General features: G+C 49.9%; 1 protein-coding gene across 3 annotated transcripts in view; it reads left to right on the top strand.

Annotated features, from left to right (window-relative positions):
* The window catches only part of MAN1C1 (mannosidase alpha class 1C member 1), a 150,378-nt gene that overhangs the window by 21,310 nt on the left and 104,234 nt on the right, over positions 1 to 24,834 (top strand). Inside the window, exon 1 of one of the 3 annotated variants that reach the window (XM_060411447.1) lies at positions 431 to 24,834. This exon is cut by the window's right edge and continues 17,197 nt beyond it. The exons of the other annotated variants lie outside the window; for them this stretch is intronic. The gene's annotated coding sequence lies outside the window, so the exon portion shown is untranslated. Of the gene's footprint in view, positions 1 to 430 lie in introns of those variants that run through there. 3 annotated transcript variants of the gene reach the window in all.

Raw genomic sequence — 24,834 nt, 5'->3', positions numbered from 1 at the left:
GTGGACCAGTGGCGTCGGGAGTGGGTAGGGCGGGCTGCAGGGCCTGGGGAGCTCGGAGTTCACAAGTGCAAGTGGGCGGGCCGGGGCCTAGCCCTCAGGGGTGGTTGAGTTGCTCCAGTTTGGTGGGAGTGTGTGGTGGGGAGCATGTGATGGGAGCGTGTGTGGTGGGCAGCGTGTGACAGGGAGTGTGTGTGGTGGGAGTGTGCATGGTGGGGAGTGTGTGATGGGAGTGTGTGACAGGGAGTGTGCGATGGGGAGTGTGTGACGGGGAGTGTGCACAGTGTGGGGTGTGTGTGGTGGGGAGTGTGTGATGAGAGTGTGCGACAGGGAGTGTGCGGTGGGGTGTGTGTGTGATGGAGGCTGTGTGTGATGAGAGTGTGTGGTGGGGAGTGTGCGATGGGGAGTGTGTGCGATGGGAGTGTGCGATGGGGAGTGTGTGCGATGGGAGTGTGCGATGGGGAGTGTGTGATGGGAGCGTGTGTGGTGGGCAGCGTGTGACGGAGTGTGTGTGGTGGGAGTGTGCACGGTGGGGAGTGTGTGATGGGAGTGTGTGACAGAGTGTGCGATGGGGAGTGTGTGACGGGGAGTGTGCATGGTGGGGAGTGTGTGACAGGGAGTGTGCGATGGGGAGTGTGTGATAGGGAGTGTGCACAGTGTGGGGTGTGTGTGGTGGGGAGTGTGTGATGAGAGTGTGTGATGAGAGTGTGTGATGGGGAGTGTGCGACGGAGTGTGCGGTGGGGTGTGTGTGTGATGGAGGCTGTGTGTGATGGAGGCTGTGTGTGATGAGAGTGTGTGGTGGGGAGTGTGCGATGGGGAGTGTGTGTGATGGGAGCGTGTGTGGTGGGCAGCGTGTGACGGAGTGTGTGTGGTGGGAGTGTGCACGGTGGGGAGTGTGTGATGGGAGTGTGTGACAGAGTGTGCGATGGGGAGTGTGTGACGGGGAGTGTGCACGGTGGGGAGTATGTGATGGGTGTGTGTGACAGGGAGTGTGCGATGGGGAGTGTGTGATGGGGAGTGTGCACAGTGTGGGGTGTGTGTGGTGGGGAGTGTGTGATGAGAGTGTGTGATGGGGAGTGTGCGACGGAGTGTGCGGTGGGGTGTGTGTGTGATGGAGGCTGTGTGTGATGGAGGCTGTGTGTGATGGAGGCTGTGTGTGATGAGAGTGTGTGGTGGGGAGTGTGCGACGGGGAGTGTGTGTGATGTGGAGTGTGTGTGGTGGGAGTGTGTGTGGTGGGGGGTGTGTGTGATGGGAGTGTGTGGGGGTGCAGTGGAAGGGCCATGTGGTGGGTCAGGAGGGCTGATGCAGGTGGTGTCTGTGGGCCCTGAGCCTGGGATGCTGGCAGGTGGTGGCCCCCCTGGGGAGACAGGTTGCCCTGAGGCAGGCCCAGATGAGGCTCCCAGATGAGGCTGATGAGGGGAGGAGGGGGAGCAGTGATGGGGAGGGGGTGCTTCACTGGGCTTCAGAATGGAGGTGCTGGCTCTTACCCCAAAGCAGAGTGCTCTCCTGAGACAGAGGTGAAGTTCTGAATCAAGTGTGTCGGGGGAATCCAAGGTCTTCAAAAACTGTTCTTGAAAACCTCTCATTGCCAGGACCTAGGCCCTTGGAAGCTCAAAAGCCAAAATTGAGCTTCTTTTGTTTACTTTCCAGTGGTGGCTTTTCTTTCCTGGAAGCAGTGGAGGCCAAAGTCTAGTCTGAGTGGGAAGGGTAATGGGGAGAATAGAGAGATTAGGGGAGGGGTGGCAGGTGGGTAGAATTGAATATTTGAGGCCCTCTGGCAGCTGTGCTGACTGGCTCAGGACCTAGGGTACTTAGCACTTAGGTGGGGGCAGGGAGAGCCAGAAAGGCCGACGGGACAGGTGCTTCAGGGCTGTCCCAGCTCCTGAAGAGACCCAGGGTCAGGCCACCATAAATCCGCAGCAGCCCCAAAGGGTGCAGACAGAGTTGGGGTGGCCCCTTCGCCACACCCATGCCCTGGGGAGCCCAGCCTGCATCTGGCTAGAGGCCCCTTCAGGGTACATGGGCCAAGCCAGTACCACCTTATAAACAGTGCCTAGTTTGTCAGCGTTACAGTTTAATAGTGACGCTTCTGTGTCTGCCGCCTCCTTGAAGCACCTGGTAATCAGGAAGCATATTCCCAGTTTACAGATTGAAGCTGAGAAAAAGAATGGCTTTCAAATTTCCATGATCAAGCAGAGCCAGAACTAGGACACACACCTGGGACTTCCAGCTCTGCATTCAGCGCTCTTTTTAGTTTGCTTGCCTTCTGGGGGAATCTGCCTGATACTGGTGCTAATCTCATCCTGCACTCTCTTTGTTAGAACAGTTGATAGTCTTGGGGTCGTGAGATGCTGGGGAAGGATCAGGCTCATGTCTGATTCGCATGCAGGGAGTTGCTCTCTCTCTAGGCTCTGGTCAAGTAGATGGATCTTCTTTCCCTGCCTCTGCCAAGACCATCCCGACCCCACCAACAGCTATCTAAACCCCTTTCCGGGCAGCAGCGTTGTAAAGAGCCAGCCTACACCTAAGGTCTGCTTTTTTGAGATTTTTGGGTCAAGCCTCAATTCTGTCGAGGCAGAGCTTTGCATCTCCGGCTGCAACCTCGGCTTTCAGCAAATGGTAAACTCTACTTGAGGGCAACATTCAATTATGAAAATCTATTTCTCTTGCCACATTCAAAAAGTCTCCTAATGTGCCTTTGTGCACTCACAGATTTGGTGACACATCACTAAATGTGTATGTGGTTGCCGTGGAAACGTCTCTCTCCTGACATGGCATTCCAAGAGCAAAGAGAAGGGAAGTTTTCTTTGTAAAGAGAAGCAGAGCAGAACTTGGCTAATTGTCATCACTCGAATCCCCAAACTGTCATTCTTCCCTGACTCCCTGTCTCCTGCTTCCTGTCAACGATATAATGGTGGAAGCCAGATCAGCTGCTGTGTTTCCTGAGGAATTTCACAAGCACTGTTCTTAACCTTCACGCCAGGCACGCACCAGGAAGGACCCCAGGACTCTCGATTTGAGTTTTCATCTAGCTCGGAAAGGGTACCTTCCAGACTGTGTAGCTCTCGCCGCTCGTAAGCACTTAATTCGTGTAAGAACCCTTGGCACCAATTTCTTTGCAGCACGTGCAGGCTGAGCAGGTCTGCTGAAGATGCTATGTGTTTTCCACCCGAGACTCTGAGCTTCGGCTTTCGTCATTGTGACCGAGGCACTGTGTGATGGCACACAGAGCATGCTAATACTTAATACTAAAAGTGAAAAGTAAAGTGTTAGTAGCTGCGTTGTGTCAGACTCTTTGCGACTCCACAGACTGTAGCCCGCCAGGTTCCTCAGACGGTGGGGCTTCTCCAGGCAAGAATACTGGAGTGGTTGTCATTCCCTTCTCCAGGAGATCTTCCTGACCCAGGGATAGAACCTGGGTCTCCTGCACTGCAGGCAGATTCTTTACCATCTGAGCCACCAGGGAAGCCCAATGTTTAATACTTCAGCACCTTTTCAATGTCAGAAATCCCAGTATTTTCTTAGTAGTGATGTGAATCCACGGAGCGTGGGGAGAGGTGGAGAAGGACCTCGGGGACCTAGGTCTGGCTGGTGCCTGCCTGTCTCTGGCTCACCCTGGCCCTGTTTTCACCTCTCTTCCTGTAGACTTTCTTGACTGAACCTCTCAATGGGCAAAGAATTCCTTGTATTTCTGGACTTTACCGGCAGGTGAGGGGATCCTTGGTCCATACTGGCTGACCCTTTGGCTGCACTTGCTTTCCCAGTCTTGGGGCTGGGGAGCCATTCTTAATGGTTCTGAAGTTCAAGCTGATGAGTCTTGTTGCTGTTAGAGTTTACCCGTGGTGAGCTCTGAGATGGGCACCTCCGCCTCTTGTCCTGAACACCGGCCCGGGAACCTAGCTGTCCTTTCGATTCTCAGCTGCTCCCTATTTCCTGTGGGCCCGTTTGTCCTGTGAGGCTGTCATTTCCCAGGAAAGAGATGCTTTCAGGGTTTCAGAGGCCATCTGCCCATACATGTGTTTCTCTTTCTGGCATCCAGCGTGGTTTCTGGGCTAGAAGGTCCTAGAGTGCTGGCCTCCCTGCCCCACGGGGACCTCGGGGTTCCTGGGGTTCTGAGAGCCTGCCTGCTGCACTTCTCCAGCTGACCTGCCTCCGATGGAAGGAGCTGGCTCCTGTCCAGCATAACGGGGTGAACCAAGAAGTTGAGCGTATTTCGGCCTCGTTGCTTCTGATGTTGAAGATGCCGGGGTGCCCATCTCGCCCTTAACTGTGCTGGCTCCCAAGAAGACCTTCAGTCACCAGCCAGGCTGAGATGCCAAAGTGAGGGGATAGAACCTCTGCTTCTGAGTCAAAAAGCAGAGGGTATAAATGCTGGCAGCCCCCATGAACACAGGCGTGCATCCCCAGTGCAGTTGGGCTCCTGTGCGTCTTTGCCTTACCCTGAACAGTAGTTCAGGCAGTTCTTTTCTGCCACAAGACAGAGTGTCCTCCTTGCCTTTATAAATCAGGTCCTCAGCGTTGTTTCTTACCCAACATTTATTTCTCCTGCCCTCAAGGGATGGATGGATGAGGAGGCATCTGGTTCATTGCTGAGCTGTGACCTTGGTGAGTACGTTTGACCAAGAGCTGAAGGATCTAATGAGGAACTCCACAGGAGTCGGGAGCCTTTTGTTCCCAAATCAGTGCCTGGTGCTCGCCATGCTCTAAGAGACCTGTCAGCCTCGGCGACAACCACCGCTCCAGGCTGCTTCCGTGTAGCTGCTTCTGAGCTGGTCTGGGGGCAGTACGAGAGTTCCTGAGAGAGACCAGGTCAGACATTTCCCTCTTGACTCAGTGGCCTAACCAAGTCTCTCCTCCAGCAAAGGACAGGGCCTTCTACCCACGGGACGCTTTCTTCGGCACAACACGGAACTCATCTCTGACATTTCACATCCTGAGTTCTCTTTCTGCCATTTTAGACTCTGATAAATAAATCTACCACACTTGGATGTATAAATGGCTGTCAGGAGAGCTGGTTGCCCCGTTTTCCTCTTGGCCTGTGCACGTAAATATCAATTTAGTCCTTACAGAAGAGAAATAAAGAAGGCTTGGTTGCCTCCCTAATCCACACACCCTGTAATTCTCACCCGGACAACCTGGCTCTCCTGTTTCAAATCAGTATTATGGCAAAGGCTAAAGGGTGGCTGTATTGCTCTTAGCTGGGTTTATTTTTAAACTTATTTTCTTCACTTGTCCATTGAGTAAATAAGAACCCCTCAAAGGAGAACTGGAGACGCTTGGCTTGAGAGAAAGGGAGGAAGTGATCACAGCAGGAGTCGGGGAGGGAAGTCTGGTTCTGGAGAGATCCCACCTGCTGAACACTTGACAGGGGGTCCACCAACTAACTGAGCAAAGATTCTAGAAATCAGTGGACGCCAAGAACCAGGGCTAGTCACCACCGGGTTCTGAAGTGCTGGTTAGAAACCTGATCCCATCCTTTCTTCTCTCCCAGAGGGGGACCTGCAGGCCTACCCTTGCCGGGGTTCCTTGTGTAATCAGGCCCAGCTGGTTGGAAAGACAAACTGGCCAGCTCGAGAGGCAAGAGGGTTCTTGGTTCTTCCAGGCCTGGACCCTGAGGTTGCCTGGCTGTTGAGCTGTGCTTTAATCCTCTCTCCCAGCTCACTGCCTTGTTTGGAGGCCGGGAGGGTTGCTCCTGGCTGCTCGTTGCCCGGCAAGTAGCAAAGCAGACAGACCTCTGTCCCCGCTCTGCCCTTGGCATTTGTGAGCCGCCTCCTGGCAGGTGGGAAGGACACCCACACTCAGCTCTGCAGCCAAGACTCCTCGGGGCAGGCAGTGTCCGTCTCTTCTGTGTCTGTGGGGCTGTGACCCAGCGCGAAAGAAGCTCCCGTTTCTTCAAGGCAGATGCTCTCTGCAGGGAGAGACTAACGCGTGCCCTTCTGCCTCTTGTCGCTGAGCAGGCCTCTCAGAATTAACCCGCTTGTCCTTTAACCGCAGACGGTCCTGCTGGCCTGTTAGCGAGCGAGTGAGTGAATCATAGTCCCTCAGCTGCATCCAGCTCTGGCCTGTTAGAGGGCGTTCTGATCCCCACCCCAGCCAGGACCTGAGTTCAGCTGTCAGGAAGAAAGGAGGAGGCGCCCTGTGGGGAGAATCTCTGCCTTGGGGGGTTTAAGGAGGCTTATCTCTGGTGTCCTCCCCTCCTGGGTGGTGGGATTTAGAAAAGCAACGGTCTTGTTCCATCTGAGGCGTGTTAGCAGTGAGGCCCCAATCAGGGCTGCGGTCGGGGAAGGGGCAGAGGGCGAGACCCTGCCCTCCGCCTGCAGTGGTGGAGGCTGGCCCGAGCTGGGCTCACTGAGTGCTCCACGGACCCAGGTGGCCGGTCCCGCTTCCCAGCATTGGCCACGCGGAGCCACATGCTCTATCTTTCCAGTGTTGCTGTTTAGTCGCTTACTCGTGTCCGACTCTGTGCAACCCCGTGACCTGCAGCATGCCAGGCTTCCCTGTCCTTCAGCATGTCCCAGAGTCAGCCCCTTCACAGCAGCTCCTGGCTCCTAAGAGTCTGCCTAGCTGACCCCGAAGACCCCGGGAGACCCCGTGCCCCTGGGGTCTGCCCTGCGGAGCTTGCACCTCATTCTGGGGCTGGAAGGACTGAGCGGTTCCCAGCAGAGGCCTCCCCGACTCCCACCGGAGGGCCACTGCCGCCTTCCTGGGTTGCTGTTGGGAAACAAAGGGCTCCTCTGAGTGACACCAGGACTCTGTGAGTCCTCCTTGCTGCCAAAGAAGTCTGCTCAGCGTGGCGGAGTGGCGTTCTCCTGGGAAGTGAGACTCCGCTAATGTGTTCTCAGGTTCTGTTCCAGCTGGCGTCCGCCGTTCCTGCTCCCCGGGCTGGAAGGCCCCCAGCACCCGCTCAGGCATGAGGCCGAGCCGCTGGCAGCACTTGGCACAAGGCTGTTTAGCAGAGACTGAAGCCTGCTGCCGGCCCTCGAGTCAGACCATCTTTCCTCTGGCTTGACGACGGGTCTTGCGAGTTGGGACCAGAGCCTCGCGAGGCGCACTGCATGAGGGTGGCTTGGTCCTGAGCAGAGCTTGGCTGCCCTCCCACCAACAGGCAGGAAGAACAGGGGCCTCAAAGCAAGGTGCTGAACCACTGCCTCTGTTTCCTCTTCTGTACAATAGGACCGTCCTCAGGGTTGGAGACTATATCAAGTGCTTAGCAGAGTTCCTGGCACATCAATCTTAGCTTCCTATTGCATCTCCTCTGCTGAGACCTCTGAATATTCCCCAGCCCTGCTGGTCATGACCCCAGCTCTGCGAGGGACTTACAGGATACCGTCTTTTTTGTGCTGCAATGTGGCTTCTGTGCACAGCTCATCCAGTTGCCTGATAATTAGATGTCTGTCACCCTGCCCTGGCTGCAGTCCAGGTGGGGAGCTCCGTGGACTCCCTGAGTTTCCAGTAGGTGTCAATGTCCTGAGCCGAGGGGCCACGTCAGAGTGGGTATTGGTCTTAAGCTGCTTTCTCCAGGACCAAATTGCCGTGGCTGGCCTCAGTGTTCCTCTCGTCTGGCTCCTACGGGAAATTGGCTGAGTGGCCAGGCTATTTTCTAGGGCACAGGAGGTGAGGCGTGTTTCGGTTCAGTTCAGTCACTCAGTTGTCCGACTCTGTGACCCCATGGACTGCAGCATACCAGGCCTTCTGATCTATCACCAACTCCTGGAGTTCACCCAAACTCATGGCCATTGAGTCAGTGATGCCATCCAACCATCTCATCCTCTGCTCTCCCCTTCTCCTTCCACCTTCAATCTTTCCCAGCATCAGTTCAGTCGCTCAGTCGTGTCCGACTCTTTGCAACCCCATGAATTGCAGCATGCCAGGCCTCCCTGTCCATCACCAACACCTGGAGTCTACCCAAACCCATGTCCATTGAGTCGGTGATGCCATCCAGCCATCTCATCCTCTGTTGTCCCCTTCTCCTCCTGCTCCCAGTCCTTCCCAGCATTAGGGTCTTTTCCAATGAGTCAACTCTTCGCATCAGGTGGCCAAAGTATTGGAGTTTCAGCTTCAACATCAGTCCTTCCAATGAACACCTAGGACTGATCTCCTTTAGGATGGACTGGTTGGATCTCCTTGCAGTCCAAGGGACTCTCTAGAGTCTTCCCCAACACCACAGTTCAAAAGCATCAATTCTTCGGCACTCAGCTTTCTTTCTAGTCCAACTCTCACATCCATACATGGCTATTGGAAAAACCATAGGTTTGACTAGATGGACCTTTGCTGGCTTTTTAGTATGCTATCTAGGTTGGTCATAACTTTCCTTCCAAGGAGTAAGTGTGTTTTAATTTCATGGCTGCAATCACCATCTGCAGTGATTTTGGAGCCCCCAAAATAAAGTCATTCACTGTTTCCACTGTTTCCCCATCTATTTGCCATGAAGTGATGGGACTGGATGTGTGTTTGGGAGGACAGTATGGGGAACTGCTCTCTCTCTCTCTGAAACCTGTTCTCCATCTCTTCCAGTGCTTCTCAACTGGGGTAGTTTTGCCCCACCTCCCCGAACCTTTGGCCCTGTCTGGAGACGTTTTAGATGTCATAACTGGGAATGCTGTTGGCATCCAGTGGGTAGAGGCCAAGGATGTTGATAAACATCAACATTGTATAGAACAGCCTCCCACAACAGAGAAGTATCCAGCCCAAATGTCAGTCATGCCAAGGTTGAGAAACCCTGATCTATTTCTGGCTGGACAGAGAGAGAACCCTGGGAGCTCCGAGGATTGTCAGGCAGCAGCCTTCAGCAGCCTCAGCCCGAGTCCTCCGTCCCTTTCCATCCCCCAGCCCCAGATCCTAGAATTGCTTTTCTCTTACTGCTGGGTTGTGCACCCTGGACAAATGAAACCCTCCGAGCCTTAGTTTTCCTTCCTGTATGCGGGGATCCTGGGGGTGGCCTTTTCAGATGGTGATCTGTCAGAGATGTCTCATCTGGTGTAGAGCTTCTTGTCTTAGGGGACCCCAGGCTGCTGTACGGATTCGTGAGGCACCTGACTCCTTCCAGAGGGATAGGCTTTGTAAAAGGGAAGTGGTTCTGACTTGTATTTGAAGGGGCACTGCTGGGCTGGATCCAGGCTCTGAGTTAAGGAAGCGCCATCCCATGGGGTGGGTGGGAGCCCACCCAGGTCCCAGGACTGTGCTGGTGCCAAAGCAGTTCTTCTCTCCTGCAAATAATTGTCCTTTCTTTATGCGCCGCGAGTTTTCTGCTTTAATCTGTGTGTGGCCACATTGGGAAGCCTGACTTGACAGCTAATGCCAGGGGATGTAATCTTCTCACGTGTAGGCTGTAAATTTTCTATGGTTCCAAAGTGCTGTGGAGTTCACCGGAACACATGCTGTCCTCTGATCACTGAAGTGGCTTAAAACAAAGCTAGGCCTTATTGGTTTGAAATAAACCATCTTGTGAGCTAGGCTGTCTTAAAATGAAAAGAAAACTTAGAGCCTGTCTCTGATTGAGGGCTCCAGCCTATTTCATCCCCAAAGGTCACAGATTAAGAGATTCATTTACCATAGGATCTTGGGCAAGGCTTTTAACTTCTCCAGGTCCGAGTTTCATCTCTGAAATGGGGGGTCCAGACTGGGTCTCGAGTCTGCTTCTGGCTTGCAGCCTCCTGCTCAGATCCTGGATTTCATGGAACTTAGGGAACATGCGCTTGATTACTGCTCCTCCAGGGCTAAAATCACCCCTTCTGAAAGGTGAGAATGAGCTGAAGAAATGACCCTCTCTCCTCGCCTCATCGTCACAATTCTCAGAGGCTCTCAAAATACCAGATGCCTGGTTTCATTACACAGAACCGGCTGACATGCGTAGTTTAAGTCTCTTTCCTTGGCTTCATGGGAGTGAGCTGAGTCTGACAAATACTAACAGAAGACTCTTCTCTGGCTCTTTCCCCAGCCCTTGGGGACAGAGGTGATTGATGTGTGGGGCAGAATGAGGCTGGTTTGAAGGCAGGCTCTTCCTCCCACACCCCTTTCCAACTCCTGGTTTCTCTCCTCGACTCTGCTGTCAGCTTCAGATCAGGAGTGCTGACTTCCAGTCTATTGGTTGAAATCTCTTCCTTGTTTAAAACCCTCTGGAAAATGCCAGTTTTCCCTCAGGGACTCATTTCAGTGGTTAATAAGACAACAGAAAGAAATTCAGTCTCACCAAAACCTCAATTCTCCTGCTGCAGTTTGACTTCAAGAAAAAAATTCTTATCCTTGAACCTGGCAGTGTGAGATAGCTCCCCTGGGGGGTGGGAGAGCAGCCCAGGGCCTGGACTGCTTTCTCTTCTAGGAGTGGTGGGGTAATGAAACCAATTAGGCTACAAAGCCAGTGGGAGGGGCGGTGGTCATAGGTTGGAATGATCCTGTCCTTTTAAAAGACATTATTTCATCATACAGCTGCACGTCCACCTGGCACCTCCTCCAGGATGAGCGATCTCGTTTTAGCTGTGCTTTGGTGAGGTGTTGGCTGAAACCCGTTCCTCAGGTCTACAGGGTCAACTTTGTATTTGAAATAAATAAGCCTGTGTGTTAAATTTCTTCTACTTAGTGCAAGGAATTCCACGTGTGTTTCTCTGCTGTATGTCAGGCTGTGCTTGTACCTGCTTAATTGTAGTGATTCCTCTGAAGATGCTCTTAGAAGTGGAAAATGAAGACACGTGTTTGATCACAGCCATGCTGGCATTTTGCTGTTTAGGTCCCTTGATCAGGCGGGAGTGCCAGAGGAGAGGGAGAGAGGGCGTGATAGAGCAACCTGGGTCATAACCAGGCAGAGGAAAGGTCTCGTGTGGGATCTGGTCAGAAGATGGATCCCAGGGCCTTCAACCTTCCAAACAAGAGCCCGTCAAGGCCATGCTCACCATCACCCAATGAACAGTTCTGTGTCCAGAAACCCTTTCCTAGGAGTAAAGGAACTTTTCGACGGAGAAAGTGGCCCCCAACACGTGCGTCTAGGGTTGCTGGAAGCAGAGGAACGAAGTGGTGAAATCGGGCCCTGAGGCTTGAAGTGGTGGCACCTTCCTTTTTCAGTGGGAGATGCTTACCTTCTAGTGAATCATCCATACACACAGCAATTTATGGTCTTCATTATTCTTCAGCAAGAAATAATTTCCTGCTCATCTGTCACTTTAAGACTAAGGGCCTTCCACTCCCAGGGCTGAGAATATAGTAGCTTGTTGTACATCAGTTCTATTTATGTCCCATTGGGGAGCTCTGGGGGCTGCCCTTTGACAAACACACAAAAAAGAGATTGATACAGCAAGAGCCATAGAGAAATGAGAAGGCAGGACTGGAGAACTTGGTAACCTCGTGTTAGGCCCTGTTACCCACAGGGGCTTTGGCCTCAGTAAGTAATTGGCGGCTACCACTGCCTTCCTGTCGTATGTCATCCTTACTATAGAGTAAGGACCCCATGTAACTTGCACCCCAAGTCACCTGTCCTGTAGCGTGGTTGGAGGAATTGAACCCTAGGCTGCGGCCTGCCTCTGGATGGAAGGATGGCCACACACAAAGCCTGGCATGCCACCTGGACACCTGCCCACTTTGAGGGCTCACCCACTTAAGGAGCATGTGCAGCCAGGCCCCTGTTGTGCTCTTCTCTGTTCTCATGCCCACCTCCCTGCCCCCAGGCCTTGAGTGGTCTAAGCAAGACCACGTCCTCTGCAAAATCGCCTGGTCTCACTCTGGGTGGCCTAGCGGATGTCAGTCGATCCAAACCAAAACTCAGTAACTGCTGCCAGGAAGTGGGCCTTTCCCATTGGTTGTTAATCTCCACCGTGGTTCTAGCCGACAGAGATGGCTCTCCTCGTCTTACAGTTGAGAAAGCTGAGGCTCAGAGATGTTAGGCAACAGGCCCAGAGTCACACAGCTAGAAAATGGCAGAACCAGAGGGGGAGCCTTGGTGATTCCATTTTGCCCATGATTGTAAAATGCACAAACTATAGACTCTACAAGCTGGCATGAGTGCAGAGGGGGCTGGCAATTAAGAGCAGTGGCCCCAAGATTGGAATGAGCCTGGTAAGGAGACAGCTCACTGTCCTGCCCCCCAGCCTGCCTCCTGATGTCCTGTCTCTTCTCTGAGGTTCCTCCCATCTGCTTAGTCCATTCGCGCTCATACAGCATTTCTTCTTTCTCTTTTGTAGCCTTTAAAATAGTCTTCAAGGGACTTCCCTGGTAGTTCAGTGACTAAGACTCTGCACTCCCAATGCAGGGGCTGGGGCTCGATCCCTGGTCAGGGGACTAGCTCCCGCATGCTGCAACTAAAGCTCCTGCACGCTACAGCGAAGACTGAAGGTGCCATGTGCTGCAGCTAAGACCTGGTGCAGCCAAATAAGTGTCTTAAAAACTTTTTAAAATAAAACAGTCCTCAAAAGTGCTCTCTTCTTTCCAGATGAGGAAGCTGAGACTCGTGGGTAGGGCCTTGTCCAAGAGGGTGTAGCACACAGTAGAGTGAGCAGGACTTTGGGGTCCTGAGTCGTGTTCTCACCATTTTCTCTTTCCCGCCCTTATCCCATCCCCCACCCCAACCCCACCGCCCCCATAGTTGGGGTTTCCTATGTCCCCGAAATCTCAGCTCGACTATTGTTTGAGAGGGACCCCATGTCCCCTGCACGCCCACCTCGCTCCTGAGCCTAAGGCTCAGGGGAGACGCGTTAGGAAGGGCAAGAGCCGTTGTAGAGCTGAGGGTGCTTATTCATTCCCATCGTCTGCCAGAGGACTTAGGTGTGAGTCACCTGCTTGCCTGACTATGCCTGGTGTCACACACATGCACCCAGCTGGGACGCGAGAGGGACTCAGAGCCTCCGAGCCTACAGGGCTGGGGGGTTTGTCTTGTTGCTGAGATGGCACCTGGGCAGCCTGCCACGTCAGGGCCCCTCTGTTCTAGATCACTGTCTCCTGGGCCGCTTTTCCCCTCCTTGGGCCCCATGGAGTCAGCTCGGCTTGGGGTTCTACCTCTGTGGCCCCCCTGGCTCCATCCTCCCAGCCCCACCCCGGATCTAGAATACCTCTCACCTGGCTGACTTGGGGCGCTTCTGATTTGGCCCTCAGGCTACAGTTTTCTACAGGATGTGCTTCACAACCTAAAAAGTGCAGGGCTGGTTACATCCTTCTCAAGCCCCCCAAAAGGCAGCACCAGTCCCTCTGGGGAATAGCCTGCCATATACCCTTCTTCCTTAGGGGGAGAGGATGCTGAGACTCGGCTTTTAGAAACCCTAAATCCTGAAATGTAGTTCGAAAGAAATCCTTGTCTTTAATCATAAAAGTCACATGTTGTATGAACACTGAGACAGCGGCTTTCTAGCTTTTCTGATTGCACGGTCCTGGGTGAGTCCATTGACGCTACACCTCCTGTGACCCCAAAGCAGGGCTAGGTCTGCCAGTGGGATGTGCCCAGTGATGTGCTGGAGCTGAGTCGTGAGAGCGGTTGTTAAATTTTCAGAAGTTTTGTCAGCTGTTAAAATAGCCGTTATTTTTAAATATATAAATTTACAATTAAAGAAATTATATTAAGAGCAAAGGTAGCAAATACTGAAATCTCATTACTCCCTAACTTACTCCATAACCGCTTGAGGTTACCTATGTCTATTGTGTCTGTATATAATGGCGTGCAGCTGTATATGTCTACCCATCATAGGTTTGGTATGGGAATATTTACACCACAGAAATTGGCCAACCCTATAAATCAGGGTTTTATTTACTGTTTTGATGATTATCTAGACTTAAGAAAGTGGTGGGGAAGATGTTAATAGTACAGCGTAGGCATTAAACATGTATTGTGAAAAGCGCGAAGAGTTGAAAATAACGTTTCTCTGGCTTTCAAAAGCTACTGCTACCAAAAATTCAGCAGAGAACCCACCCATATCACTGACAAGCAAATGAAATTCTGGTATGCTTTTGTTATTTCATTTTTGTCGTACTGTTTAAGGCAAACAAAAGGATTGACCAGTGCTTGTGTGGGAACTACACCTCTCGTCAGCACATCACGGGGTTTGCTGTTGGTCCCAACTGTTCTACCGGCTCCGTGCCTTTGATTGGCGTGCTTCAGTCCCCTTTCATTCACTGGCTCATTAACTTAACAAATACATATTGTGTACTGTGTGCCAGACACCAGAGACACAGCAGTAAACAAAACAGGCAATCGACAGAATAACCCATTTCCAGACCCTTCGCTCCTTCAAGGCACGAAAGCTCCCTCTCTGAGTCTTGATCTCCTTTTCCCAGGGTGAGCTCTGCCTCCATTCCAGTCCTGTCTTTCAACTTTGAGCTGCTGGGAACGAGCCTCAGCTCGAGGAGGACAGAATCAGAGCAGAGTCATGCGGGAAAGGCTTGGAACTTGAATGAAGGCCGGGGATTGAATATTGAAGCAGCTTTTGGGACGGAGCCAGGAAGAGGGAAGCAAAATCAGTTTCTTTGAAGTTTGTGAAAATGGGATACATCCTCCCTGCCTCAAGAATGGTTAGCTGTTCTCTGTGCTTCGGGAATGAAGGAGATCTAAAATGAGACCTTTGCACCTGAAAGGGCTTAAAATATTTAATATAAGAAATATCACAGGATAGCCTGCTGATTCACACCTCTGTTTGTTCGGCAAATACAGATGCCTACCCAGCCAGGTGCTTGCAAGCTCTGTGAGCTGCCAAGCCTGTGATCCGAGGCCTCTCCCCTTGAGGGATTTTCAAACTTGTGGGGCAGTTTATAATCCAGGTTGATGGCCAGTGAGCACAGCGGTCAGAATGTCTCCCCACCCAGCCCCCACCCCAAGCCTTCCTCTTTCTGGAATCAGGCCCCCACCCACGGGCATCCAGTTGCTTCTTTCTCTGTTCTCCCCCTACTTAGCACTGATCTCGTTTAGCAGTAATTAAGTATCTGAGTGCATGTTTGACGGATGTCTTGTCTTGCTCATAAGAATGTCAGCTCTAGGAGGGCAGGCAAACAGGCACCCATGTCTGGTTGTTCACGGGGCCTGGCATCAGAAGGCAATCAGAAAGAAGTTGTTGAATAAGTGACTGGAGGAGGGAATAAGCTTGGAGGAGGGAGATTCGTGCAGGTGAGAGGCCCAGAGGGCATCTGGAGGGAGTGGCTTGAGCTGAAAGAAGGAAGCCTTGCTTCTTCCACTTGCTGCAGGTGAAGCCAAACTCTTGCGTTTGTCAAGGTCCTGCCCAAACTTCACCTCCGTGGGATAGCTTTTTCTTATGTCTTCTTATGTCTTCTTATGCCTCTGGAGAGGCATCTATGACAGAAAACAGAAATTTGCAGTATAACTCTTATGTGATTCTTAACCTTTCTTGACTTCCCTGGTGGCACAGACGGTAAATCATATGCCTGCAATGCAGGAGACCTGGGTTCGATTCCTGGGTCAGGAAGATCCCCTGGAGAAGGCAATGGCAACCCAATCCAGTACTCTTGCCTGGAAAATCCCATGGATGGAGGAGCCTGGTAGGCTACAGTCTGTGGGGTCACAAAGAGTCAGACACGACTGAACAACTTCACTTTCACTTTCTTTAATCTTTCTTAGGTCACAGACCTCTATGCTAATCTGATAAATACTGTAAACCTTCCTCCCCAGAATAGTGCCCCTGGCATGCACACACACACACACACACACACACACACACACACACACACATACACACGAACACAGTTTTATGTTCAGTTTCAAGGAGTTCACAAGCTTCCCTTCCAAATCAAGAACGCTGCTTTAAAAAGTAAGATTCCCCACTGTAGGCCAGTCCTGCCCCTCTACAGCCCCAATAGCTCACACAGTTCTTGACATTCAGGCCTTTGTGTGGAGATAGTAGGACTGAATAAGTAGGTGAGTATGTTAAAAACTGTCCTGATTTGCCATGACCTGTGTAGAGTCGAGCTAAAAATTTCATTGATGTCATCGGGGTAGAGGATCAGCTTGAGCAGAGAATGGTAGTGTTCTCCATACCACTGACCTGTCCTGGCCCTAGGAGTGTGGTTCTGCCCGTAACTGGAAGGCCACCGTTCCATAAGATCATTTTCCAAATAAAAACTTAGAACATGGTGTCTGTCATGTCGTCTGATAATAGGGTAGAAATTGGGCCTGTCTCAGAAAATCAGTGAAAGTGAAAAGTGAAAGGGTTAGTCTCTTCAGTGCAGTTCAGTCGCTCAGTCATGTCTGACTCTTTGCAACCCCATGAACCGCTGCATGCCAGGCCTCCCTGTCCATCACCAACTCCCGGAGTCCACCCAAACCCATGTCCACTGAGTCAGTGATGCCATCTAACCATCTCATCCTCTGTCGTCCCCTTCTCCTCCTGCCCTCAATCTTTCCCAGCATCAGGGTCTTTTCAAATGAGTCAGCTCTTCACATCAGGTGGCCAAAGTATTGGAGTTTCAGTTTCAACATCAGTCCTTCCAGTGAACACCCAGGACTGATCTTCTTTAGGATCTCCTTGGATCTCCTTGCAGTCCAAGGGACTCTCAAGAGTCTTATACAACACCACAGTTCAAAAGCATTAATTCTTCAGCAGTCAGCTTTCTTTCTAGTCCAACTCTCACATCCATACATGACCACTGGAAAACCAAAGCCTTGACTAGATGGATCTTTGTTGACAAAGTAATGTCTGTGCTTTTTAATATGCTGTCTAGGTTGGTCATACCAAGAAGGCAATGGCAACCCACTCCAGTACTCTTGCCTCGAAAATCCCATGGATGGAGGAGCCTGGTGGGCTGCAGTCCATGGGATTGCGAAGAGTCGGACACGACTCAGTGACTTCACTTTGACTTTTCACTTTCATGCATTGAAGAAGGAAATGGCAACCCACTCCAGTATTCTTGCCTGGAGGATCCCAGGGACGGGAGAGCCTGGTGGGCTGCCGTCTATGGGGTCGCACAGAGTCAGACACGACTGAAGTGACTTAGCAGCATCAGATTGGTCATAACTTTCCTTCCAAGGAGTAAGCATCTTTTAATTTCATGACTGCAGTCACCATCTGCAGTGATTTTGGAGCCCAGAAAAATAAAGTCAGCCACTGTTTCCACTGTTTCCCCGTCTATTTGCCATGAAGTGATGAGACTGCATGCCATGCTCTTAGTTTTCTGAATGTTGAGCTTTAAGCCAACTTTTTCACTCTCCTCTTTCACTTTCATCAAGAGGCTCTTTAGTTCTTCTTCACTTTCTCCCATAAGGGTGGTGTTATCTGCCTGTCTGAGGTTATTGATATTTCTCCCGACAATCTTGATTCCAGCTTATGCTTCCTCCAGCCCAGGGTTTCTCATGATGTACTCTGCATATAAGTTAAATAATAGTCTTATTGTTAAAGTTAGTCCCTTAGTTGTGTCCAGTTCTTTGCAACCCCTTGGACTGTGGTCCTCTAGGCTCTTCTGTCCCCCTGTCCATTTTCCAGGCAAGAATACTGGAGTGGGTTGCTACTTCCTTCTTTAGGGGAATCTTCCTGACCCAGGGATCAAACCCCAGTCCCCTGCATTGCAGGCAGATTCTCTAGCGTCTGAGCCACCAGGGAAGCCCCAGAAAATCAGAGATTGTGTAATTTTAAGGAACTTAACTTAGACCTGAAGCTAATGGGTTTGTTCCTGGAGTTTCCTTAAACCTCAGAAGGGGTCTAGGCTGTATTCTGCATAGAGACTAGGTTAGTCCTCTAATTCTGGATAGAGGGGCCCAGCATGGCAGCCCATTTGTCCTCCACATTCTTCTCCATGATCGCTGATGTCACTAATTCTTAGTGTGGTTACCACTAAATACTGCCAGTCTTCTGCTCATTACCACCCTTTCTTCCCCAAATCTTATGGTACATGTGAATCCCTACCTTTTAAAATGTTCAACTCTAGAATTAAAAAACAAAATTTTTTTTTCTTTTATTTAAATCCCTATTTTTCACACTAGGTCGTTTGACAATGTTGATTTTTAGACACCAGAATAGTTTAAAATCATTGGGGAGAAAATATGCAGTACTAGCTTTTGCTTGGAAAACAGTTGTCAAGGAAATAGATTTTTGCAAAACACTGCTTCCCAGGAGAGCTCTCTCTTTCCATGTATCCCCACACTGAACATTATTCTCCCATGCGATGCAGAAGGCAAAGGTACCATTGGCAGGTAATTTGTCTAGTCAACATCTAATTATGAATTAAAACCCTTGCTGTCACATTCTGAGGTCGGCAGCCAGTGGTGGACCGAGTTCAAATTCAGTTTATAGCGCATCTGCAGTGTTTTTGGACTTACAGAAATGACAGAAGCTTTCTTGGCCCTGGCCCTAGACAGGGAATAGGATTCTGTAAACTCTATTAGTAGACAATGGAGGCGCCTGATAGATGGAGCTGAAATTGCAAAACATTGTTCCATTAAAAGAAAAGGTGAAGGCTCCGGGGCAGAGGCTGTGATTCAAGGCGCTCACATAAGGAGATACTTATCTCATGATTAGAGTGCTGGCGCCCCAGACGCCAGCCAGTGGTAGGTACTTGGAGAATCTGTCACTGTTAGACATGCCAGTGTATGTATGAACTGCTCAGTTGTGAGCAGACCTCATAAGTGAGGCTGGTGGATTTAATTATCACTTGTGAGAACTTCGTTGAGAAAGTGCTGGCCCAGTTAGAGTTATGGCCAGTGACTCTGGCAGGTGGTTAATTAGAGACCTCTCCAGTCCATGCAAGTGTAGGGCCACGTGTGGACAGGAGGAGAGCTGGTGACAGAGAAGCAGAGAAATGATCACGTCTCCATCATACCCGTTTGTGTCGGGATCTGTTGTACTTGCAGTCATCTATAATTACAAAAGCTGAGATACTGTGGGATGGTTATTGATACTATTCATTTTTGTCATGTTGCCTGGTAATGTCCCTTTGTGCCCAAGACATGCATGTTTCTATAGTTACGGGCTGAAGAAGTGAAAGCTTCCTTGCTCTTAGCCATTTTGCCATCACAATATTCTAAAAAGCTATTTTGAGAGATAGTCAAGCCCAATCTGTGGGGTGAAAAATGGATTCATTGTGACGAGAGCCTGAGTCATTGAAAAGACTTCATTTAACCAGAGTTCACGATGCCACATTCCCGGGTAGCAAGACAGAAGAGCGCTCCTCAACAGTTAACTGCGCTCTCCTCTCCTCTTTCAAGTTACGTTCAGTCCCATTATAGGTCAATCTCTGGTTCAGGTCCCATTTTGCTTGTCCCATCTGACTGCATGAGAAGTCAGAAGTTGTGAATCTTTAAGCTTTTGATGAGTTTCAACCTAAGAAATGGTCACTGACGGGGAAAGTGGCAATTTAGGTATTGCAGGTAGAGTCTGATTGCACCTCCATGAAGTCAGTTATCTCCACCACCCTGCTGCTTCTGAAACTGCCCCATTAGTGGAAGAAATGGTGGCAGAGTTTTCACCAGAAGTACTCCAAATCATTCTCTTTAAAGGTCACACTGGCGGAAGTTTCAGATAACACCTGGGATTGCTCCTTTTTTTAAGTGGGTAAGCAGCTGCTCTAGGCATGAGGAGAGGTCATCTTTTGGGTTTCAGATCTCTAGTTAAGGCTGTAACCCCGCCAAAGTGGTGATCGCTTAAGGATAATTAAATTCTACATTGTTCACGCTAAACTCTTGAGATGGGCTGATTGGCATATTTAAATCTCATCTCCCAGGCATTTGCTAATTATCATAGTCTAGTTGGATAAAAACCTAATCAAATAGCTGTTTAGAGATGCTTTGCATTTTAAAATGTACCTCTGATTTTCCACTGGTTCTTTCCCTGACCTCAAGAGGGTTTAGAGTTTTAATGGTTTAAATAGCCACAGCAAATCACTCAGGAAGCTTCATGCATTTTCATTTTCTCCTTTGCGTCATTTCCATCCTTGACCCCCTTTCATCACCCTTGAATGAAGCTTTCTCACATAGTGACTTCTCATCCACGAGGGGCCTGTTGAATCCCAGCTAATGAGGCTCATCTCTCTTATTCATTTTAAGTGGTACCAACCAGGCCCAGAGTCAGATCTGAGAGTGAATGGTTATCACATCTTTCTCGGGTCCACAAATGGAATACCAACTCCATGGTGAAACTAAGAGGAATTTCCTTCTCTTCTTGCTCAGAAAAAGAAAAACAGAAAGAGCAGTTTCTTGGGCCAGCATGTTGAGTCAAAGCCACCCTTCGTAGAAAAGGCACCCAAGACTGGTTGTTATTTTATTAACCGCAGCTGGAAAAGACCCTGACCCCGGCCCCACCCTCACCCTGGCCCCAACCCTGCCAGCTGAACTGAGATCGTTTTAGGCAATGTTTTTTTTGTTTTTCCCTCAGCCACTGTGCTCAAAATTGGGAAAACATGACGGTTTTCTCCTTTATACAGAATATAGGGCTGTCGGTGACAGAAGTCTCACCAAGGCTTTCCTTTCTAGGCAGTGTCTAAAAGGGCCTGTCTTTGAGATTTATGAAAGAGCCCCCATGAGCCACCGTCACCCGTAGCTGTGCCTCAACAGCAAATACAGGGAAGAGGAATCCTGTGGAGGTTTTAGCGAATCACCTGTCACTGGCCGTCAGTCCATGTGTCTCCTTTCTGAGAAAGGGTCTGTTTTGCGGGCTCTGTGGGAACTGCCACCTCCCTGCAGCAGGTGTACAGGCCCCAGCAGGAAGCCCAGATCTGGGGGCCGCTGAGAGCAAGTCTTCTCTTTCTTACTAGAAACCAGAACGGCAGAGCTCGGGCAGGCACACTTGGTTACTTGAGTGTGTGTGTGTGTGTGGGGGGGTGGGTCTTGAGGGGGTGGGAGGAGGAAGCTCACTCACAAGCCAACTGAAAGCCTGTGGGAGCTCTTGATTCCAATCATTCAAACCATTCAAGGATCTGTGAAGCTCGAAGATCTAAGTTTTCTGTCTTTCCTGGTCGTCCCACTAGTTCATCAAGATTAGAGCCTCTGGTTTCCGTAGTTAATTATTCTTTGGTCTTCTGTTTCAGGGTTTTGAAATCAAATTGCTTGATGTTTTACTCTCTCCCGTGTGATTATCTTTTATAATAGGGCTGCAATCATCCTTTCAAGAACACAGCACTTTAGCTCAGCACTGTCAAGGAAGACGTCCTAAATGTCCCATGAAGTTTAGTCTTGTAGGAGTGAGAAAACACCACCACCCCCTGATTAGGGATCCGTCATCACAGACCTAGAAAAATGAAAAGGAAACCTTCGTCGAGCTGTCTGATCAATGCAGACTCGAGGAGTGCTTATGGGGTGGCAGCTCCTTGGCTTCATAGGATAAATGAGCCCCAGGACCTGTCTTTATATGGTGTTTGTAAGGCTGAGCAGGTCTGTTTACCGCTTTGAAATTCTCTCTCCTGGTGTGAACAGGTAACCTTATCAGCGGGTTTCGCAAGGCATTCTAGCCCAAAAAAGAAAGTATGTACTTTAGAATCTCTGCTGATGGGGGACTAGAGGGAATAAAGAGAAAAGCCAAATGTATGTCTCAGGCTACAGGTGGAGAACAGGAGGAACTTGGTGGGTTTTTTGGATACTAATTAAGATCTCAGCTCAATTATCTCTGGAGACCTTCCTCAGCCACCTCCACTCATTCAGTCATCCTCGCCCCCAATCCCTTGCTTGATTTTTCTCCACAGTGCTTACCACTATTCAGAATTACCTTGCTTATCTGTCTCCTTCTTATTGTCCATCTCCCCACACTAGGGTATCCAAGCCATAAAGGTGGGAACCTTACCAGTCTTCTTCACTGCTGCATGTACCAGAACATGGGGTACATAGTAAAATGCTCATTATACATTTTTAAAAATGGATGTCAAGTGGAGGGAGATTGAGAAAGGAACAGGAAGAGGCAAAGATTGGAATCAGACCTAGGTTTTAACCCAAACCCTTCACTTATGGGCTGTGTGCCCTTGGCATAGTTACCAAACCTCTGTGAGCCTCAGTTTTCTATTCTGTAAAATGGGCAGATATTAACCTGCTTCCCAAAATAGCAGTCGAGGATTAAATGAGATAAAATATATGGTAACTTCTGGCAAAGGGGCTGGTACAGGGAGGTGCTCACTAAATACTGGCTCATTCTCCAAGCCTTGATTGGAACAATTTTACCAGACAAGAAACAGGGCCCTCTACTGTCTAGGAGTGTCCGGTGCTTCTCAAGCCTCCTTCTTGGGTCTAGGAATGGTATCTCCAAGGGAAATAGTACTAATCCTTTTTTGGCTCCAAGGAGAACCACCGTAAATGTAGGCAGTCTCACACGGTTCTAGGTGCCTGAGTCAAAGGTGGGGTCCTAAGGATTCTATACTCAGACCTGGTTCCTCAAGAGATGGCAACACTGCCTGGAAAACAAGACTTTGTCCTCCTGAAGTCTTTTGTCCTCATCCTAGGCTGAAGGCCTCCATGCATACCCCAAAGACCTTGAAACAGGTCACTGAGGCCCCTTGCTGTCACAGAGATGCCACTAACAGCCTTTAGAAACGGTTTTCAAGGCTTATCTTGCAGATTTCAAATGGCATTACCTCCCTAGACAACCTGGCAACAGAGATGACTTCTCTCCGCACTTCAGTCACGATCTCTCTACAGCTCCCTTTGGTATGTTCCTTGTTTTCACATAAACCTGTGTTTTTCCCCTTTCCTTTTAAAAATTCTTAACATTTAGACAGAAAAGAAAAAACTGGTCCAGCCTCTCTCACGTTTCCAGAGGCCACAGCCTCTGCTGGGGCAGCTTTAAAGCAGGTCATCCCCTCCCTTTTAGCAGACTGAGCCTTCGGGAACTAGAAATTTGGACGGTGCTTGTTTTCAAAAAGAAACAGTCCTCAGGATGGGCCACATGGCACTAGTTAGCAGCCGGTCCTCGTTTTGATTCTGTGTGGCACGTGCCATCCCGAGCTGCTGGGTTGATGTTTTGTTCATTCACTCGTTGGACAGTGAAGCAGCCTAGTGAGATGGAAAGGGACACAGCCTTTTGAATCAGTCAGACCCCAGCTTCAAACACTGGCTCTGCCACTTGCCAGCTATAGGGCCCCAAATGTTGGAAACAGGAGATGCTAATCTTGCCTGAGAAGGCTGTGGAGTGGGAAGCAGCGTGCTGCTGGGATTAAGTGTGCAGACTCCCAAGCAGTCTTCTTGGATCCATTGCCTGGCCCTGCCACTGTTTTTTCTGCATCCTGGGGCAAGTCACTTAACCCTTCAGGACTCAGCTGCTTCCTTCACCCTATAAAATAGGGAGAACAATGGTAACCCACCCTGCAGGGTTGGTGTAGGATGAAATGCTTCTGAAAGGCTTAGCCCAGTGCTCCGCCCTGGCTCGGTGCTCAGTCCATGTCCACCACTGGATAACAGAGGTAACACACGCAGCCATTATTATTACAAATGTGCTTTGTTGACTTCCTCTGCTGGGACAGCCTCGTGCTAGGAGGGTGAGGCTGTGTTGGTGAATAGGTCACAGAGTTCAAGGGCAGGGGAGGCAGACATGAAAGAAATTATTATCCTGCAGAAGTCTGAAATACTGTCACGGATGGAAGATAAGAGGCTCTAGGACAGTGAATTCCAGAATGCTGGTACCTATGCTCCAGAGCCTTAGAATTCCTTTTGCAGAAAAAGGGCTATGATGGAGTGGAAAGTGGTTTGGAGGCTGAGTGGGGTTGGTTCATTCAGTTTTTCATTGGGAAATGCTAAGGCGCTGAAGTAGTATATTACTTTCCTATTGTAGTCACAAATTGCACAAGTTTAATGACTTAAAACCACAAATTTACTTTTTTATGCTTCTGGAGATCAGAAGTCTAACAGGAGTGGCTTTCTGAGCTAGAATCAAGGTGTTGGCCAGGTTGCATTCCTTTCTGGAGGCTCCAGGGGAAAATCCATTCCCTGGCGTTTTCCAGCTCCTGGAGGTTCTCTAGATTTGCTGGCTTATGGCCCCTTCCTCCATCCTCAAAGCCAGCGATGCCCAGTGGAGTCTTTTTCACATCTCACCATGTTGACGCTCTTTCCTCCCTCTGTCACTTCTAAAGACCCCATGATTCCACTGGGCTTACCTGGATAACCCAAGCTAATGTCCCCCTCTCAAGATCAGTTGATTACTAATCTTAATTCTATCTGAAAACTTAGTTCCGCTTTACCATACATACTCACAAGTTCCAGGGATTAGGACATGGGCACCTTTGGGGGGCCATTATTCTGCCAGACCTAGGTGGGAAGGTGCTGTGTGTATTTGAGATATTATCTAAAGGTTGAAACTTGGAGAATGGAAGGGGCCTGGGAAATGACCAGAGACAAGCCGTTCAGGCATGTTGCCTTGGAAAGCTCTTGGAAGCGCTTACACAGAAATGACATTTAATGGCTTGGAAGCCTGGCGTGCTGCTGTCCATGGGGTCGCAGAGAGTTGGACATGACTGAGTAACTGAACAAAAACAACAATTTTTATTTTTATTCATTTTAAAATGATTTTTTCCTTTTATTTATTTGGCAGCACCAGGTGTTAGTTGGGGTACATAGTCTCTTTACTTTTTGTTGTTGTTGTTAGTTATAGCTTGCAAACTCCTCCTCACAGCACAGGGGATCTAGTTCCCTGAGCAGGGATTGAACCTGGGCTCCCTGCATTGGGAGCACAGAGTCTTAGCCCCTGGACCACCAGGGAAGCCCCTACTGGCTTGCATTTTTAAAGGGCTTACTCTGGTGGATATATAGACCAAGGATGCAGGAGCAGGGGCAAGAGAGGCAGCAGGGAGACTGTGCTAAGGTTGAGGGGCAGTGGTAGGCTGGGAGGCAGCTGGGAAAGAGATGGATGAGAGAGAGCATGAGGTGCGCAGTTGAAGGAGACTGCAGAGGACTCGGAGGTTTCAGATGTACACTGCTGCCTTTTCCAGTCTTGGAAAGATAATGACTGTGGAGCCC

The sequence above is a fragment of the Ovis aries genome, chromosome 2, assembly GCF_016772045.2.
Source record: "Ovis aries strain OAR_USU_Benz2616 breed Rambouillet chromosome 2, ARS-UI_Ramb_v3.0, whole genome shotgun sequence".
Classification (NCBI taxonomy): domain Eukaryota; kingdom Metazoa; phylum Chordata; class Mammalia; order Artiodactyla; family Bovidae; genus Ovis; species Ovis aries.
Note: the sequence above shows the minus strand (reverse complement) of the source record. Positions and strands in the feature narration are given on the sequence as shown.